The following is a 17,904-nucleotide window of genomic DNA, read 5'->3' as shown; positions in this document are numbered from 1 at the left end:
GAGCCTTCTCACAATTAAAAATTATCAAAATTAGCCCTGGCTGGTGTAGCTCAGTGGATTGAGCACGAGCCTGCAAACCAGAGGATCACGATTCGATTCCCAGTCAGGGCACATGCCTGGGTTGCAGGCCAGTTCCCTGCAGGCCAACTCCCAGCAGGGGGCACATGAAAGGCAACCATACATTGATGTTTCTCTCCCTCTCTCCTTCCCCTCTAAAGATAAATAAATAAATAAATAAATAAAATCTTAAAAAAAAAAGAAACCTTAAAGATTATCAAAATTATTTGGGACCTTGCATTTACCAAAGTGACTGATACTGCTTTGAATTACATTGATTGTAAATAAAATTGCTATAACTATAAAGTATGACGATCTAGTGAAGTGTGATGATCATATTGTATTGGGATAGATCCTAATACAATATGATTGATGATCTAGTAAGTGAATTTACAGAAAGTGAGACAAAAGTTAGATGATCAATCAAGATGCTACAGTAAGAAATTATTTATAGTATTATATAAAGTTATAACACAATTTTTATAATTTCAAAATTAATACTACTTCTAATGTAGCACTATTGTTCCTATTAATACTAGAATTATGTATAGTTGTATAATCTTTTAAAGAAAAATGGTTTTTATTTTTATATCTTTAATAACAAGATACTAAGCAAGGGGCCCCACATTTTTATTTTGCCCTAGCCAATGCAAATTATGTACTTGGCCATAAATACTACACAGAAACTATTTTAAATTCTTCCTCTGATTATCTTCTCACCCAGGCAGAGTAAACTTTGAGATGTATTGTTCAAACATCCAATATTGGGAGAATTTTTCACCTTTTTTAGGACTACCACAAAAAGGGAGATGGCCCAACATACATATTTCTGTCAGTTTCCACACACAAACCTTGCAAGTAATGATCCCAAGCTTTTGATTCAGATACCATGTTGTGCACCATTGGTATCATATCCTGCCATAAATAATCTGGGCTGTATATTTAAAACTATCAGAGTAGCCAATTGATAAGATACCCAATGAGCTCTCCCCTGGCAGGTAAAGATAAGCTGGGCCAGTCAGATTTGACTTTTAGTATTGCTCCCATCACTCATAAGTTGTGTGGTCTTAGACAACTCATTTAACTTTTCTTGGCTCAAGTCCATTTATCTATAAGATAACAGACTGGTTTGATGTCTTGTGAGTGCCAGCAGAAAATTTTATATAACAAAAATTTTATATACCAAAAGTGAGTATTTTAAAATATTAATCACAACGACAGTTGATTATACAAATAAAAATATTGTAAGTCAAATTTTTGAGCATTATGATTTTAAAGAAAAATAAATAATTATTCACTTTCTTAATGAAGGGTGTCATTAGGTATACAATTTAAGACAGGTATACAATTCATGGAATTGTAACAGACCAGCTTCCTATAATGAAGTGGTCTAGTTTTATAGAGGAGTACACGTCATGAATGAAGAAAAGCAACACAGGGTATATTATTGAAAAAATGGGTTACAGCTCTTTAAAAAACATTTTATTTATTTATTTTAAGAGAGAGGGGAAAGAAGGGAGAAAGAGAGGAACAGAAACATCAATGTGTGGTTGCCTCTCACACAACCCCTACTAGGGACCTGGCCTGCAACCCAGGCATGTGCCCTGACTGGGAATCGAACTGGCAATCCTTTGCTTCACAGTCCAGTGTTCAATTCACTGAGCCATGACAGCCAAGACAGTTATAGGGTTGTTTTTTTGTTTTTTTTTTAATAATTTGCAGTTTGGCATTTTATTATACCAACCATAATCTCATTTCTCTCTCCAGCTCCTCAAGTCTCCCACATCCATATATTAAACTTAAAATGTTAGAAAGCATAATACAAAATATTTAAAAAATTCACTTTAAGGTTTTTAAACTTATATTTACAAAACATTTCTGAAATCAAGTGTTACCACAGTAAGAGTTATACATGAAACTTCTTTATTTATCTTTATAACAATGTAGAAAATACATTTGTTGTACTACAGGTGGATTAACCAGTAATAACAAAGTAAGTTTCTTCCTATTCTCAATAAATGACTGTCACAGGTCATTTATTCAGTGGCAGGCTGACAAGTATAGCATAATATTATCTGTTCTTAAGCAAATGAGTTCCCAATCTGTGTNAGAAAGCATAATACAAAATATTTAAAAAATTCACTTTAAGGTTTTTAAACTTATATTTACAAAACATTTCTGAAATCAAGTGTTACCACAGTAAGAGTTATACATGAAACTTCTTTATTTATCTTTATAACAATGTAGAAAATACATTTGTTGTACTACAGGTGGATTGATTAACCAGTAATAACAAAGTAAGTTTCTTCCTATTCTCAATAAATGACTGTCACAGGTCATTTATTCAGCGGCAGGCTGACAAGTATAGCATAATATTATCTGTTCTTAAGCAAATGAGTTCCCAGTCTGTGTTGAAGAGTCCCAAACAGTGCATTGTGTTTGCTTGAATAGTGTGGTAGAAATCAACAGCTCTGAGTAATTGATTGCAGGGCCTACAATGCCTGTTTGTTTCTAGTATTCTTTGCAATTTCTGGGTCTGTTTATGCTGGGCCTATTCATTCTTGTTTCCAGACACTCTGCTGATGTCTGAACTGAGGTCAGGCTGTTCTTTCTAACACAGCCCTATAAACAAGTGATGAAGAGATATGCAATACCCCAGCATAGATCTAAAACTTCTAAAGTAATGGAATGCTTGGCACACTGCACAGCCTTTGAGCAAATAAATGGATTGCAGCTCAGTCTTCCACTTCTTAATTTGACTTTATATAATGGAAGAAACCATGTGGATAAAATTAGGAAATTTAGTATCGTAGAACAAGAATGGAAATCATGCTAGACTGTAAAGTCTTCTTTTGGATATAATGTTGGCCAGAAGCCTCTTGAAATTAAAGGGATGGCTGAGTTGTAGTCATTTCCTTTCTTTCTTTAATGTCATACCATATTAAAACAAGAAAAATAAATACCTTGCTCCAAATTCTGTCAGTGGGTAAATTACTAAATTGTCTAATAGAAATCAGTAACAAAATTAATACTTTGCAAATGAATATGATACCACTAAAAATGAATTATCTAAGTAGCATTTGTTTTTATACTGAAATAAAAAGTCTTTAGTTCATAATCACATTACAGAAAATTATTTTTACTCATACTCGATTTACAACTTGAAAAATGTCAGAAAAAATACCTGTTACTGATGGATGCCATCTTTTCTAAACATGTTACAATTTAAAAACTATGCTAATAAAAACATTAACTATGGTTACTTATTTCACAATATAGTCATGAGAAATGATTATTATTTAAAATAATTTTATAGAACTCATGCAAATAAAAATATGCCAATCAATATCTCTGCTTAGCTTATCAATTACAAAGTAGCTACTAAAAATCCACAAAATTATATTATCATCTTCAACATCCACTTGCTTTAGATTGAAACTTGGATTATTTAAAACCTTTAAATCTGAACATTTAATTGTTTTTTTGTATCCAGGTAGTGTTTTGGATCTCAGAATGGTAAATCTGAAACCATCAAAAAGGTTTTTTATAGTTGTTACTGGTTAAAGTGTCCTTCCCAAGTCTACACATTTAAGTCCTTGGTACCTCAAAATATGACCTCATTTGGAGATGTGGTATCACAGAGAGTTTTGGACTGCTATAACAAAAATACCATATATCATTTGGTTTAAATAAGAAACATTTATTTCCCATAGTTCTGGATGTTTGGAAATCTCAAGGTGCTGTTAGATCCGGCATCTGGTAACCGCTCTTAGACAGGCAGCTTCTCTCTGCGCCCTCACATGGTGGGGAGAGAGGGAGAGAGCGGAAGCGAGCCCTCTCATGTCTCCTCGTACAAGGCTCTAATCCCATTACAAAAGTTCCACCATCATGACTTAATTACTGTATTTTACTGTGTATAATGAACACTGTTTTACCCAAATTTTTGAGGGAAAAATAAGGATGCTCATTATATATGGCATGTTTACATACCATGGATATCATAATGAGTGTAATAATCCAGTGTATAATGTGCATAAAACCATGGTTGTACATTATACACAGCATTGCATCATGTACAGCAAAATATGATACCCTTCAAGGACCTCATTTTGAAATACCATCACATTGGAGATCAGGGTTTCAAAATGTGAATTTTGGTAGACCTCAGCCATTGAGTTCACGGTGCAGGGTCTTTATGAAGGCAACCAAGTTAAAATGAGGTCATTAGTGCAGGTCCTAATACGATATGACCATTGTATTTGTAAAAAGAGAAAATTTAGAGACAGACACTTGTGAAAGTCAAATGAGAATAAAGAAAGAAATCAGGGTGAGGCTTCCATAAGCAAAAAAAAAAAAAATGCCTAGGATTGCCAGCCCATTAAAGGCTCAGCGGGATGCTTGGAATGCATTCCTCCTCATAGTCCTCAGAGAAACCTGCCCTGAAAACAACTTGATTGAGAACTTTTAGCATGAGACAATACATTTCTATTGTTAAACGATTAGCCCTAGCAAATTAATATAATAGTACTGTTACTGAACAGAAGTCCAAGGGGGAGCAATATTTGGCCCACCCAGGGACACCAAAAACTGTTACCAAACAACAGCACCCCCCCCATCCCAGGATGCTATACTAATACTGTCCTGACCACCTACTGAGCTTATCTGTCTACTGCCAGAGGAAAGACTTCTCTCAATGCCAGAGATCTGTGAAAAGGAAAGGAAAGGTTTATTTAAAGCTATACAGACTTAAAGTAGTGACCCAATGTCCCCATTAAAATATCAAAGTCTTTTAGGATGACCACAGATGCCCACAGCCCTTCCTTCTCCCCCTGCCCTAATTTGGGGTACTGTATCTCAGGAAAAGAAGCACACGTCCATGTTTCAAGCCGCTGGCACCATTGGCTGTATCCCCATCCAGGCAGGATCTCTAATTACTCCAAAGCCATGTGGCACCTTCTCACGATCTACTGGTAAAGAGTTCTTTCACCCTTCTTCCAGGCAAAGTCTCTCCTGCTTCCCAGGCCATGCAGCCAAAGAGATCATCCCAAAGCCATGTGGTCCTCTTCTACCAGAGCCGCAGGGATCTGCACTCTGGTCAAAACCTCATGGTTCTTTTCTCCACCAGAGCTGTGGAGAAGGTGGGGTCACCACTCTGGCAAAGCTGAGTGGTACTCCTCTTCACATGGCTGCGTGGATCCCCACTCTGCCAGAAGCTATATGGCACTCTTTGCAAAAGCCACATGGTGATTCTCTGTCACATGGCTGCGGGAGTCCCCATTCTCTCCGAAAGCGCGTGGTTCTTCCTCTTCTTATATGGCTGCTGTGTCTGTGTTTTTAAATCCCCGTGTCAGTCCTCCTTTGCAGCCCCATCTCTGATTCCTTCTACAATCAGCTATACCTGCCAGCATTCCTGTATTATTTCAAGTTTACTGGGCTTCCATCATGAGCCTTGGCAGGTAGGACCCCATGTCATGAAGCCAATCCTGTCCAAGCTCCCACGCAGGTGCTGTAACTCAGGGGACCTCCCCCCAGTTACACAGGGACTTTTAAAATGTTTGCTGAATTTTACAGTGTATTTGCTAAGTGGGGCGAGACACTACAGCATTCAGAAGCATATGTTTTTGGGATAGAGAGACCTGAATTTTTATTCCAGCTCTGACACACATTTATATGACCTTAGGCAAATAACCTAAGCACCTGGCTTAGGTGTTATTAAATGTTATTATTTACAAGCACCTGGCATATAAATATTAACACTTAACTAAAAAGTTATTGGAATACTAAACATGAAGCAAATGTAAAAATTTTTGACACTCTGGCTAGAATTTAGTACCTAATAATTGAACTTTGTTGTTGTTACAATTTTTGCTTTTGTATGAATATATTTGTATTGCCTGTCATATCATTTGGGTCTGTAGATGACTAATTATTATACAAAGAAAAACTCCGCAGCCATATACAGTAGCCTGGTTGTGTTGGGAGGAACTTAGAAGGCAATAATAGGGCCAGCCATCATCTGGGAATCCAGGTGCTTTTCTCTCTTGGTGGTTTATCTATGGCCATAAACTATGTATTTTGATACCTCTCTCTTTATTTTAAACTCTACTGGTACTACCTCACCAGAATTGCTGTGTGCTCAAAGTGTCTATTTTCCACGCCCACTTCATACCAGGTCCTAATTGTGCTTTGCTGATCTCCACAGGTAATCTGACCACGCCTCTTGTTGGCTCCACTTTCACTTGAAAATATAGCTGTGGACTTGCCCCTGGAAGCTATTCTATTTTAGAAATCTGAGAAACAAGATAAAGATGGTAAGTTGCCTAGAATATTGTGAAATGAAAAACAGTTGTTGAAGAAGCTAGAAAAGGAATAAAATACTAAGAGGTAATGGCAATAGTTTTCAGGTATTCGAAGGATTGACATGCAAAAGCCAGAGTCGATTTTTCTGTCTGCTAAGAAATCAAGATAACAACTAGTGTTTGCAAGTTATAGAGCAAGTAGAATTTTAATTCAATATAAAGTTTACACATTTTCAAATATTGTTCTTTACATTTCAACTGGCTGTATTTGTGCAATTCTTTGACTACTTGTTATGCCATTCAGGGAGATCATTACACTCTCTTGGCTAAGACATCAGAAGTGTGAGGTTTAGTCGTCTTGAGGATCTGTTGTGCCAACCACCCACTTCAATCACTCCGCACCTATAGACACTTTTACAGCCGACACCCCCAGCCCCAGGCATGGTGTGTCAGGGCACAGAAAAGACAGTAGCACCCATGCTCATGATATGGAAACAAAGCACTCTTCTTTTTCAGCCAAGCGGGCCATGCCTGCTTATCTGAGTTCTTTCTTCCTAGAGTTCCTTTTCTCCTCACCCCTTATCTCTATCCTCAGTCTTCTCTTTCATGTTTCTCTACTGCTGTCAGAGCCTAAAGTGACCGAGCATTTGGTTCTGAAGCACAGTCACTGGTCAAAGAACTCTGCAAATTCCTGAATTTTGAATGGCATCTTTCTTTTGATTCCAGTGAGTCACTGATTCATCCTCTAAGCATTTTCTGTATCTCCTCACATGAGTACAGCATCTGAATTCCTGGTCTTAATGAGAATGCCCACTATGGTAGCAGGTCCTGTAATTCTGGGAAGTAAAGTAAACTGACCACCTTAAATAAAACAGTTCAGCAGAGGCTGGGTCTTCAACTATTAGAAATGTTGTCATTTCTACATTAGCAGGAGGTGGGGAATATATTATTGGTATTTCTCTAGGAAATTTCTTGCATCCACTTAAGATTCTCTTTGCTTCAGTTGTTACTGAGGACACTTCTTTATTGATAAGTTCAAGCTATTTATTCAGTTTCATGCAGATATAACAAGGAAGTGCCTCACCTCAATATCAAGTTCAATTCCCCACTTCTCATCCCTGACCCCCTCTGGCGCTGCTGCATGGGACAACTAAAAGAATGCACCTGGCAACTTTTGTAGAACATATTTAAGGGGTTGGAATTATCATTCTGTTGGAATTCTTGATGCTTAGTCTTCAATACGGCATAATTCCTCCTTCCCCGCAAACAAGCATTTAGTGGCCAGTTAATGAATTCATACCCCTTCTATCCTGGAGGGCCAAGTAACTCATTCTCACCAAAATTAGTAAAATTCAAAGTTGGACATGAGTTTGCTTTTCCTGTGCGCATTGTCTCCATAAACATCAAGCATGTAAATGTTTATCAACATAGTATTTTGCATGATGTTGCCTCATATTAAGGGAAAATTGTTATGTCAACAGAGGTACAGTGAAAAGAAAATAACTATGAGATTGGACTCACATATACCACATCGCCCAGAAGAAACTGATCTAATGAAATGATGAGGCCACCTGTTGAGTGTGGGTTTATTCTTGGCGTATAAAATATGTCTCTAAAATGAGAGCATACAATCTCAAGCCTGCCCTGTACCTTTCTTCTCCACTGCTTCTCTGCCCTCATGTCTCTTCCTGTTTGAGAAAGTTAGTATCTCCTGCAACAATCATTGAACCTGGGAACAGAAACTGGTAAATATTTCCCTTCTCTTCTTCATGTGTATAATATGTTTCTCACGTGGCTTCAAGAAATCGAGTACCTTGTCTCCATAGTAATGGCCAATTGAATAACATATTAGTTCTCTCTCCATTTTGTTTCTCTTGCCGAATGATTCCTGGGATCACAGTCTCAAATAAACTATTTACATATATTTCTTTGTTTCAGTATAAGACAATATCTAAATTCTCTAGCAACTCTGGCAATGTATCAATTCTCCTAAGTGTAATTACACTCCAACTTTTCCATAATAACCTACCGGAAAGATCCTGGATTCCTTTCTATGAAAGGAGTTTCCACTACATGTTTTTAATTGAAAAGCTGAGAGGGTACATTACATAACCTCTTAGTCTCTGACTTAATGGGTATACCTTTGTGATATCACTCATTTGTCAGATAAAATAGAGCTACATCAGAATGGCTTGGTCAACACAGCAGAGCCAAGTAGAGACATGACCATTTGGCAATGAGAATACGCAATCGAAATATTTGGCAAAGGATGTTGTTGTGGATTCATGAAGATGAGATTGGACACGTTTTTCTTTGTGGCCATGGAAACCACAATTTTATTATTGTAACATAAATACTCTAGGCAAAGGATTGGCGGTCATATCTGACTATAGAGAATTTATAGACATTTTAAATCTTTAAATAATTTGTTTTCTTCCACTCAGATATAAAAGCACGTGAGATTCTACCACTGAACCCATTGATATGATTAAACTTAGTCTGTTTTGTGAGTGCTACCATGATGGATATGGACCGGATTTGGGGATTTTGGCCACTTGGCACACCTAGTTGGTTTGCTATCAATTGAGGTGGAGTTGCTCTATTAAATTTAGATGAGTGTTGGATTCTTAGGTTGTCACTTTAACTTCCAGTTCCTTCTACTTGCAGGGGATAAAAAGCTAAAAAAAAAAAAGATTTTTCAGTCTCTTCTAAGTTCTATATATAGAATGTATTTAGTCCATTGATTTTATCTGAGGAAGATTTGGAAAGCAAAATGAAGGTGACGTTTGTCTTCTTATGGTTGTTGACTACTACTGAGGCTTAGTAATATAGAAATATGGGACTTTCCTACAGAACATTCAGTGTCCCACCAGCTACCTGGGTGTTAGAGATAGCTTCAGGGTAGGAGTGGCTGTTTCTCACTTTAAACACAGCCCTAGTAGCAGTTTCAGAAGTTACTCCCTTAATAAAAGTATTAAGGGAGTAACTTCTGGTGGATTAGTACTTTTATTCATGGAGAACTTCTAGGGGGTCCAGCGTGGACCTGTAATACAATATTTTTAATGACTTTCTAAGGGCTAAATCTCCTGTATCAAATATCTTCCTGCTTAAAAACCCAGATAATTTTGTTTTCTTCCCTGAGCCCAGATGAATACACTAACTTAAGCAGAACTGAGTTCCCTAACATAAAAATAGTGAGATTCCATGTGACTGAAGTACCATCACAGCAATTAAAAATACAAATTGAAATCTGGGCTCACATACATTATTTTTTAGGAAAATACATATATTAAATATATCACCAAGTGAGAGAAGCAAAAGTCCCAGATGGAAGTCCTGACTCGTGTTTATTTTTAGAGGATTTAGTGGGGGTAGATAGATTTGGTGACAGAGAATGAGTTGACACTAACTTTTGAGCATTTGTATGCTCTAGGTCTTAAACCATGATTTCTTCTATTGATGTTAAAAAATCAATATAAAGTCTTTTTTTTAAAATAAAAGAAGATAGGAGGGAATAGTTGGAGGGAAATGCAGACAACTGTAACTGAACAACAATAAAATCATTATTTAAAAAAACAGGAAAAATAAATAAAAGAAGGTATTTGAATTTTATCTGACTTCAACTTAAAAATTCCAATGTGTTCACATTTCCATCTCACATTCAGTGATTTTCAAGCCAGAACAATATTCTGAAAGAAAAAAACAATCATGTACACATTGAGCACTCAAATGTTTCTTAGATGGATTCATGCAATTCTAGATTTCTGGGCTATTAAGGAAACCAGTTCTTATAGTAAATGATTGTGCCTGCCAGATGACATCCGTCCTTCACAATTCCAATTCCTATTCCTCACGACTTCATCAGTAGCCAGACACCATGGTTTATAAACTGATGATAAATTCAGAAGCAATTCATAGATTCCAGAGGCTGAGAGTTTAAACAATACTAAACTTATTTTCTGAATATCATCTCTTCACTGACTTAGAGACAATCCTAAAACAGCACCAAGTTCACTAGCATTATTACTCTGGAATCCATTAAGTACAACATGCATGCAAGAATTTTTTAAAATTGTATATTTTTCCGTTTGGGTGAGTGGTGAAAAAGCTGACTCTTAGGCTAGCTTTTCAATGATATTCTTTTATTTTTGCAAGAAAATATGGATTATTCTCCATGTTCACTCAAGAAATCACAATGGCATTTAGAATCATAGATGACATGCAAACTGATCTCTTCATCTTTTTTTGCTAAAGTTGTTACCATATTATTTATATACTTTGCATAATCTTTGCTCTTAAACAATGATCAACATGACAAAAAACTTACAAATTATAACAAACTGAATAGTGTACAATTCATAGAAAGATGTGCTTTTTAAAAATGAAATTAATTATATATTCATCATAAAGAATCAATTATACTAATAGTGAATGTTAAATCAGTCATGGTACTGAATACATAGTAAACTAAGATAAGGATGTAAAAGCATCTCTTTTGGTTTCTTTAAAAGAAAAAAAACTTCTAAAAATCAAAAATAGAAATGTGGTAAAAATTGTAGCCCTGGTTTAAATGTTGAGAAGTATATTTCTGCTTCTCACTGCTTCACTGAACATAAAATATCTCTGCCTACTTAAGAGTTTGAAAAAAATGTGCAAGGTTTTTAGCTTACTAATTATTTGGCACAATGCTTACAAACAATGATGAGCAGCATTGTCACCTAATAATTTCTTTGCACCAGAATTAGTGAGAAGGCATTAAAGTAAATATACTTAATTAGAAATGTTAATATCTGCCTCTGTCAGGCTGCTGTGATACCTGATAAACAGGGATGGAAGTGGGTGAACTCTGAAAACACTACTCTTCTGTTGGCCTGAGAAATTCCTTTGAGACAGAATTGAAAATTTTAGTGGTTGCTGTTGAGTCACAGAAATGATCTATTATATGCATGGGTTGACTGAATAATGCACTCATGTCTGGCAGACAGACAGTGGGGATTTTAGTGGAGCTTCCAGGTGAAGGAGGATTTCCTTTGTTTCCCCCATGAACACCCCCGTGTGCTTTTATAAAAGCATCTACCCATTATTTCAAGTTCACGTGGTCTTTTTCTGCCAGGAAATTCCTCCCTTCACTTAAGAAGACAGAAAAGAAAACAAAGAAAAAATATCTGGCAAGGAAAAACAAACACCATTTATTCTTTTATCTGCTGCTCTTTGAGGACATTAATGGGATAATGTGGTCAAAAAATGCTTTTTCTTGTATGCCAAAATTTCTCCAAGAGAGTATTTTGTTCAACATATGGCTTTGACTTTGCTTGTCAACCATTTTTCTCCTCCTGCCAGGTCTTGAGAGTTCCTTCTTTATGCTACTAATTATTTTTCACAAAATGAATTAATACTTGCTGATTCTTTTCCTCATTGTGACTTAACTCCTTGCAAGCTGCCTTCTACTCCTGCCTTAAACTCATAAAGATTTCTTTTTTCAAGTCAGTCTGAGGTGTCTCTCCAGTAACGAATCACACTGTGTTCCATATTGCCATCATTTTCTTAAACTCCTGTCTCTGGCTTTAGTTTATGCAACGTTATATGTTTAGGTTTTTCCCCTACTTTCCTGTCTCTTTTATTTCCTGTTTCTTTTCTTCCTCTGTGTCTTTTCCTGGTGTGTTTTCCACAATTCCTACAATAAAGTTGTTCCTGCAAAGTATGCATTTTACTTTGCTCCACATTGTCGCTCCTGTGGTAGGCAGATTTCTAAGATGTGACTAACACCCACTTCCCTGTTCTACACCCCCTGCATAACCTCTGGGACTATGAGTATGTTTTGGATTGTACTCATATACTTGAGTTATATTTTATGGCATATTTGATTTTAAGAAAGAAAGATTTTTCTAGGTGGGCCTAATAACATGAAACTTTAAATCTGAATCTAGATGTCAGAAACAGAGGAAGTCAGAGATCTGGAGCATGAGAGGAGTTAGAAGCGAGGGAGATTCTTGGTATCCGGCTCTGGCTATGGAAGGGGCCACGTGGCAAGAATTGGAGGCAGCTCTCAGGAGCTGAGAGTGGTCCCTCACTACAGCAAGGAAAGTCAGGGGATAGTCTTCCTACAACCATAAGAAACTGAATTCTGTCAGGAATCTGAATGAGCTGGAAAGTGAAAATTTACCCAGATCTCCCCAGTGAGAACTCAGTGTAGTAAACACCTTGATTCCAGGTTGATTACACCCTGAAGAGACAAAAGCAGCCAGGCTATGCCTGAACTTTGGACCTATACAAAGATTGAGAAGGAGCAGAAGGAAAGGGAGCAGGTAAAGAAGAAAGGGAGTGGAGGGAGAAGTGAAGAAAAATAAATGATTCCAACTGTCTATTACCTAGTCAATGTCAAGTTCTTCAACCAGAATGTTCATATGTGGAGCTTGCAGCAAGTATGGTAGCAAAATGCATTTTAAGCAGTGAAGTAGAGTCATTAAGAACACCCGTTCTCTAGTTAGCTTGGGTTTGACTCCCACTCTTTTATCTATTTGCTTTGTGTTCTGAGACAAGTGACTTTTCTCTCTGTGTTTCAGCCCTTTATCCATAAAACAAAGATATTAATAATAGCACCAATCTCATCAAGGTTATTTGAGAATCAAATAAACCGATATGTTAAGCACTTAGAACAGTATCTGGTCTATAGGAAGACTACTTGAACGTGTGACAGAATATACAAAATATATGAGTATGTGGCTTCAGAGTTTCAAGAAATAAGTGAATTTTCCCAAATTGCACGTATGCTTTCCTACAATACAGATAGTGACGCCTCTATAATCCTATTCCCTCATCCTCCCCCACCTTTCTTTATTCACTTATTAAATTTTGATTCACAACACCCAATATTCCTCAGTAATGCTAACTTAACTGTTACAATAAATGTACAAAGACACTACTAACACATTTGAAAAATGACTTCTGCTACAGAGACTCACTTATCTTTCTAGTAATTGTTATTTGAAAACATTGATTTTCCACCTTACAAAGCTTTTAACTTAGCAGAAGAAAAACACAATCTTCAAATGTCCCAGCATGAGGTGGGTTTCAGCGTAGAAACAGAAAACATCTCACATGCGTAATTTAGTTTCCTGTTCTATATTTCACTTCACCTCTCAGACCTTGAAAGATTGTGTGGAAAAAAGAGATAATTACACTAGTCTACAAATCTTGAAATAACTTCTACTTCTTCTTGTAGCAATATCCCCTTTCCATTAAATTTTAGATGTTACTCAATATGGGTAATTATCTTAGTTTTCCTTTTTTTCTTAATTGAGGTTTCTATTTTACATACCTAATTTAAATATATTAAATTTAAGTACTTTGGATTATAAAAGAGCTAAATTTTTATGCAAAGTTAAATTGTAGATTGCACATGCCAACAATATATTCATGCATGATGTGTTCAGTATTCAAAATTGTGAAGCTTAAGTCATATGGTTTCACATATAAGATATTTAAAAACAGAATGTCAGAGCAATAATGGCCTGCTTTATAATCAACTGTCTTTTTTGTTTAACATTGATTAGGCTTGGTTTCACTCCAAATTACCTACATTCATTGGATTTTAAAATAAAATTTCAACAAAAAAGCACTGTAATTCATTGTCCTTTTCATTCAGAATATCTGTTTTACATTATCACATCGTGTTAAATAACGCAGCCAGAGACTTATGCATGTCAAATGGACACTCATTTGTCTAACACACGTACAACACACACTGTTCACCAACTTGCTAAACATTGCAAGGGGTCAATTCCAGGTCACACAATGAGTTATCTGGGTTTTCTCTGAATCACATAGAGACAATTATATTTTTAATGTAGATTTTACTTCTCTGATTTAAAAAAAGGTGTAATGTTTTAAGTATTAAGAAAAAGAAAAGAAAATGAAAATTTTAAACAGGAAAAGTTCAGAAATTACAAGCAAAATTAACTTTGTGAAGTTAAACTTTGCCTAAGTAATTAAGGCAAATGTGAATGAAAGCTTCATGAAAAAAAAAAGTCCCAGTCATTTTAGTCTTTTTAATTAGTTCAAGTGACATTTTAGCTTACATCACAGCAGCTCAGATATTCTGAACTATTTGTGTCAAATATTAGTAATCCCTTACATTTTACACTTATTTTTCCCATACATGGACACATTTTATTGACATTCAGGAAACATGTTCCTAACCCTACAATGTCAATCACTTAGGGCCAAACAAATTGGTATGCAAGTTAAAATCTCATTTTTTTATTTTCTAGATAGTTAAGTCTAAAGTAATTAATCTTAATTCAATCACAGTTATAGTGAAAATCAGAAGATAATGGAGGTTATTTTTAAAAAGACCTGCAGAATCTAATATCCAACACTCATGTGGAGACTTTTCTGGGTCCCTCCAGGCAAGTTCAGCATTCTTTCCATTGTGTGTCCTTAGCACAGTTTAAATAATTTACACAACTTGCGTGTATCAGAGTGGTAACTTTTCGTGAAAAAATAAATTGTAATTTGAGCACACCTGTTTTTACCAACAATATATTCCTGGTTGATATTTTTAGTATTTAAAATTACAAAGCCTAAGTTATATGATTTTATACATAAGAAAGATATGACAGGAGATTGTTTTGATTTCTTTACATCACTTTTTATCCCAGTAAACTAAGCTCCTTGAGGATGTAAATCATGTCTAAATTTACACTGCATTTCAAATACTTAATCAGTATCTGAATTACCATTTCCAATTAATAATTGTTACAAGAATGAACTATTATGAAAATATAGTAATTATAATATTCCTTAGGATACCCATATCGTTCAAAATTAGTAAACAATATTTGCAAAATAATTAAGGTAAAAATAAGAAGTGCTAAAGAAACAAGGTGAATTGGAGCCATAGCATTGAATAATATAAATTAATAACATTTAAAATATTGGTATAACAAATATCAAAACACCTAGTAAAAATGAAGAATAAAATGTTACTAGGAATCATACTGAGAAGAAAATCCTGTTATCTATGTTTAGACATAACTGAAGCTAGAAGTCTTTCATATATGATCCTTGTTTTTCACTAAAAAAAAGCAGACAGGAAAGATCTTATCATAAAAACAATGATATTATGGTGAGCTCCTCTCTCTAAGCCAACAGCACATAAGAGTTATTAACCCATTTTTCTTCTTATGATATACCCCTGGGAAGATAATCTGAATGCAAAATCTGATGTTTTTAAGGGAGTTTCCCCTCTTGGTCAACTTTGTAGTGAATGAGACACATAAATAAATGCACTCCCAAAACATATGGGATAAAGTGTGATTTCAAAAAACGTGAATGGATTTGGGAGCTTGGGGTTCATAGATTGAAGAACTAGTTTGTTTATTGACTGTTTTCTGGGTGTGGGTCTATATAAACTTCATTCTCTCTGTTTGTAAGCACAAAACAGTAATATACTTTTGCCCTCATTCTAGCTATAATATTGACTTTTTTGTGGATATCCTCAATGCTTATCCTATTACTGTGATTAAGTTTATTGTAGCATTCAAATGAAGCTGCAAAGAGTCTACTCAACATTACTCTGGTACTTTCTGTTCGTGTTAAATTTAGATGTATTTTGAAAGAGAAAAACAATTTACTGACTTAAAGACTTTTTTTTCATTTCTAAATGGAGTTAGATGCTATTGAGATGCAATAAAAGAAACTATCTCCAGGAATAACAAACACTCAGTGGTGACAGAATCAATTTTCAGTAGTTTTTCTTAATGCTGACTTGAGATTCATTATTAATAAAATAGAAATTTAAAAATGAATAATTTTATATTCACTAATTGATTTTGTATAAATATGAGTGGCTTAAATATTTTAACAAGGTATTAAAAACAACTATTTGGCTTTATATGGACAAAAACTAATAAAACACTCTGCTTATTTTTTTGTCGTTTGGCCACAGATTTCATTGTCCCCATGAATCACATCCTGATTCTAATAAAACAAATTGGAAGCTTCTGTAATCATCTGAGATAACTAAAGTACTTTATATAAAAATGGTAAGAGTTATACAAAGTGTAATTGTTATGATATGCTTGAAAAATATTAACTTGGAATCATCTTTTATTTGATGACAGAAAACAAAACAAAGTTGAAGACACTGATTACAATAGATTGGGCTATAATGTTCTGTAGAATAATCCCTGGTAGTACACTCATGAGAAAAAGATGCAAGATTTCAAATTGTTCCAAGTACCTTCTGCTGTCTTCCAGAAACTAAATTTTTTTCCATGAAGAGAATTTTGTAAAAACTGAAATAAGTGCAAATCCAAAGGGGCATTGTCTGGTGAATCTGGTGAATACAGTGGATGAGTCAGAACTTCCCACCCAAGCTGTAACATTTTTTGCCTGGTCATCAAAGAAACATGGGGTTCTGGCGTTATTTGAGGGAAGATTATGTGTTTTCTGTTGACTAATTCTGAATGCTTTACACCAATGCTGCTTTCAGTTGATCTAATCATGAGCAGTACTTTTCAGAAATAATTGTTTGGTTTTCCAGAAGAAGCTTATAATAGAGGACTCCCTTCCAATCCTACCATTTATACATCATCTTTTTTGAATGGAGATGGGCCTTTGCTATGGTTGGTGGTGGTTCATTTCTCTTTCCCCAGGATCTCTGCCACTCCACATTATTGTAAAGTATCCACTTTTCATTAACTGTCATAATTTGTTTTAAAAACAGAACTTTTTAATTATATTTAAGTAGACAATAGCATGCGGAGGAAATGCAGTCAAGAAGGGTTTTTTCCATTTCTGTAGAACTCCAACATCAAAGTGATTAACATAATCAAGCCGGTACAAATAATTTTCAATGCTTGGTTTGGATATTTTGAGCACATTGGCTATCTCCCACTTGGTGGCATGTTGATTGTTCTCAATATCTTGATTTGATCACTAACAGCATCATCCAGTAAGAAATCTCCAGCACAAAATTTTGCAAACCACTTTTGACACAGTTGATCAGTCTTAACACATGATCCATACACTGCAAAAATCTTTTTTTTTTGCATTTCAGTTGTGTTTTTACCTATCTTGAAATAATAAAGCAAAATATGCTAAAAAGTTGATTATTTTCTTCCATCTTCAATATTAAAATGGCTACACAAAAATTCACCAATTTTGATGTTTTTTTAAAAATGCATGCTTACATTTTTAGTAATATGACAGCTGTCACAATACAATCTAACAAAATTATTTCAAATAAAGTTAAGACATCTAAACACTACTAGAGCCATCTTAAAGAAAAAAGTACTTCTTGGCAACCTCAACTGAAGATTTAATATTGTTAAATGTTCATACTATTGGAAACATTCTACAGATTTAATGCCTCACTTATCATGGATACATAGTATTATGTAGTCTATGTATAATTCATGTAAGTTTCTTTATCACTGTGAGCATCTATATTGTTTCTAACGTCCTCAAATATAAAAATGTCTTTTAATATTTTTCCATTGACCTAGCTGTCTATATGCCTACTCATATTATGCTGTTCAGTTAT

This window comes from Sturnira hondurensis, unplaced genomic scaffold (assembly GCF_014824575.4).
Source record: "Sturnira hondurensis isolate 20B ecotype Veracruz unplaced genomic scaffold, ASM1482457v3 Scaffold0016462, whole genome shotgun sequence".
In the NCBI taxonomy this organism is placed as follows: domain Eukaryota; kingdom Metazoa; phylum Chordata; class Mammalia; order Chiroptera; family Phyllostomidae; genus Sturnira; species Sturnira hondurensis.
Note: the sequence above shows the minus strand (reverse complement) of the source record.